We start from the raw sequence: 2,500 nt of genomic DNA, 5'->3' as shown, positions 1-2,500 counted from the left end.
TCGGGCGCATTCAGTGTGGTGTGGCCGTAGGGTCTGGGCCTTGTGAGTTTTGTACTTTTAAGCATCTAGTCGGCTAGACCTTGCAGTTTTGAAAGGCAATTGAGAAATGGCTCACTTCCTGAACTTGGAGTACAAAAAAGCCTACAGCACCTGGTATTCCCAGGCAGTCTCCCATCCAGGTACTAACTAGGCCCGACACTGCTTAGCTTCTGAGATCAGACGAGATCAGGCGCATTCAGTGTGGTGTGGCCGTAGGCTCTAGGCCTAGTGAGTTTTGTACTTTTAAGCATCTAGTCGGCTAGACCTTGCAGTTTTGAAAGGCAATTGAGAAAGGGCTCACTTCCTGAACTTGGAGCACAAAAAAGCCTACAGCACCTGGTATTCCCAGGCGGTCTCCCATCCAGGTACTAACTAGACCTAACACTGCTTAACTTCCGAGATCAGACGAGATCGGGTGCATTCAGTGTGGTGTGGCCGTAGGCTCTAGGAATGCTAAGAATATTACTCTTATGCATTTGCATTTAGTAAGCTAAGCCATGCAGCCACTTGCAACATGATACCACGCTCATCGCTCGATCAGGCTCGATCAGGCGAGATATATAAGACTGGTGGGCCCATTCAGGACTCCTATGTCTGGTAGGATAACTTTAATTCATCCATCCTGTGTCTGTTGCAGGGAGGTGGAGAGAACAATCAACACAATAATGGTTTTCTTTCATGCCTCTTGAAGGACTCAATATTCTCTGTACTGCATTACATGTGAAAGTCGATTTATTACCCATGAACACACTACCTGTATGCTAATTCTATGTAAAAAGGTAGCTCCAGCCCTCATGATGTTGTCCAACATTTCCGCTATAAAACGGGATACAATTATTTTGGAAACATACCAAATTTGAAAAATAATTGAGAAGTTGCGCAATTACTAATCATGGAGCACAAAAAAGCCTACAGCACCTGGTATTCCCAGGCAGTCTCCCATCCAGGTACTAACTAGGCCCGACCCTGCTTAGCTTCCGAGATTGGGCACATTCAGTGTGGTGTGGCCGTAGGCTCTGGGCCTAGTGAGTTTTGTACTTTTAAGCATCTAGTCGGCTAGACCTTGCAGTTTTGAAAGGCAATTGTGAAATGGCTCACTTCCTGAACTTGGAGCACAAAAAAGCCTACAGCACCTGGTATTCCCAGGCGGTCTCCCATCCAGGTACTAACTAGGCCTGACACTGCTTAACTTCCGAGATCAGACGAGATCGGGTGCATTCAGTGTGGTGTGGCCGTAGGCTCTAGGAATGCTAAGAATATTACTCTTATGCATTTGCATTTAGTAAGCTAAGCCATGCAGCCACTTGCAACATGATACCACGCTCATCGCTCGATCAGGCGAGATATATAAGACTGGTGGGCCCATTCAGGACTCCTATGTCTGGTAGGATAACTTTAATTCATCCATCCTGTGTCTGTTGCAGGGAGGTGGAGAGAACAATCAACACAATAATGGTTTTCTTTCATGCCTCTTGAAGGACTCAATATTCTCTGTACTGCATTACATGTGAAAGTCGATTTATTACCCATGAACACACTACCTGTATGCTAATTCTATGTAAAAAGGTAGCTCCAGCCCTCATGATGTTGTCCAACATTTCCGCTATAAAACGGGATACAATTATTTTGGAAACATACCAAATTTGAAAAATAATTGAGAAGTTGCGCAATAACTAATCATGGAGCACAAAAAAAGCCTACAGCACCTGGTATTCCCAGGCAGTCTCCCATCCAGGTACTAACTAGGCCCGACCCTGCTTAGCTTCTGAGATCGGGCGCATTCAGTGTGGTGTGGCCGTAGGCTCTGGGCCTAGTGAGTTTGTACTTTTAAGCATCTAGTCGGCTAGACCTTGCAGTTTTGAAAGGCAATTGTGAAATGGCTCACTTCCTGAACTTGGAGCACAAAAAAGCCTACAGCACCTGGTATTCCCAGGTGGTCTCCCATCCAGGTACTAACTAGGCCCGACACTGCTTAGCTTCCGAGATCGGGCGCATTCAGTGTGGTGTGGCCGTAGGCTCTGGGCCTAGTGAGTTTTGTACTTTTAAGCATCTAGTCGGCTAGACCTTGCAGTTTTGAAAGGCAATTGAGAAATGGCTCACTTCCTGAACTTGGAGTACAAAAAAGCCTACAGCACCTGGTATTCCCAGGCGGTCTCCCATCCAGGTACTAACTAGGCCCGACACTGCTTAGCTTCTGAGATCAGACGAGATCAGGCGCATTCAGTGTGGTGTGGCCGTAGGCTCTGGGCCTAGTGAGTGTTGTACTTTTAAGCATCTAGTCGGCTAGACCTTGCAGTTTTAAAAGGCAATTGAGAAAGGGCTCACTTCCTGAACTTGGAGCACAAAAAAGCCTACAGCACCTGGTATTCCCAGGCGGTCTCCCATCCAGGTACTAACTAGGCCTGACACTGCTTAACTTCCGAGATCAGACGAGATCAGGTGCATTCAGTGTGGTGTGGCC

General features: G+C 46.8%; 5 non-coding genes and 4 pseudogenes across 5 annotated transcripts in view; all 9 read right to left on the bottom strand.

Moving 5' to 3' along the window:
* Positions 1–32, bottom strand: part of LOC138544462 (5S ribosomal RNA) — a 109-nt pseudogene extending 77 nt beyond the window's left edge.
* A 106-nt stretch (positions 33–138) lies between these two features.
* LOC138551102 (5S ribosomal RNA) lies at positions 139–257 on the bottom strand. Its single transcript, XR_011294836.1, has one exon. It is a non-coding gene; the product is annotated as a 5S ribosomal RNA (ribosomal RNA).
* A 106-nt stretch (positions 258–363) lies between these two features.
* On the bottom strand, positions 364–482 carry LOC138536756 (5S ribosomal RNA). Its single transcript, XR_011284919.1, has one exon. It is a non-coding gene; the product is annotated as a 5S ribosomal RNA (ribosomal RNA).
* A 463-nt stretch (positions 483–945) lies between these two features.
* On the bottom strand, positions 946–1,054 carry LOC138546731 (5S ribosomal RNA; annotated as a pseudogene).
* Positions 1,055–1,160: 106 nt separating this feature from the next.
* Positions 1,161–1,279, bottom strand: LOC138549159 (5S ribosomal RNA). Its single transcript, XR_011292944.1, has one exon. It is a non-coding gene; the product is annotated as a 5S ribosomal RNA (ribosomal RNA).
* Positions 1,280–1,733: 454 nt separating this feature from the next.
* LOC138545419 (5S ribosomal RNA) lies at positions 1,734–1,842 on the bottom strand (annotated as a pseudogene).
* Positions 1,843–1,947: 105 nt separating this feature from the next.
* LOC138542650 (5S ribosomal RNA) lies at positions 1,948–2,056 on the bottom strand (annotated as a pseudogene).
* Positions 2,057–2,162: 106 nt separating this feature from the next.
* On the bottom strand, positions 2,163–2,281 carry LOC138543546 (5S ribosomal RNA). Its single transcript, XR_011290618.1, has one exon. It is a non-coding gene; the product is annotated as a 5S ribosomal RNA (ribosomal RNA).
* Positions 2,282–2,387: 106 nt separating this feature from the next.
* LOC138537258 (5S ribosomal RNA) overlaps positions 2,388–2,500 on the bottom strand; it is a 119-nt gene continuing 6 nt past the window's right edge. The window contains exon 1 of the ribosomal RNA XR_011285400.1: positions 2,388–2,500. This exon is cut by the window's right edge and continues 6 nt beyond it. This is a non-coding gene — a ribosomal RNA (5S ribosomal RNA).

Source organism: Ambystoma mexicanum, unplaced genomic scaffold (genome assembly GCF_040938575.1).
Source record: "Ambystoma mexicanum isolate Mex_15411 unplaced genomic scaffold, UKY_AmexF1_1 Mex_scaf10, whole genome shotgun sequence".
Taxonomy (NCBI): domain Eukaryota; kingdom Metazoa; phylum Chordata; class Amphibia; order Caudata; family Ambystomatidae; genus Ambystoma; species Ambystoma mexicanum.
The sequence above is the reverse complement of the archived record's forward strand: the minus strand, read 5'-3'. Positions and strand labels throughout refer to the sequence as shown.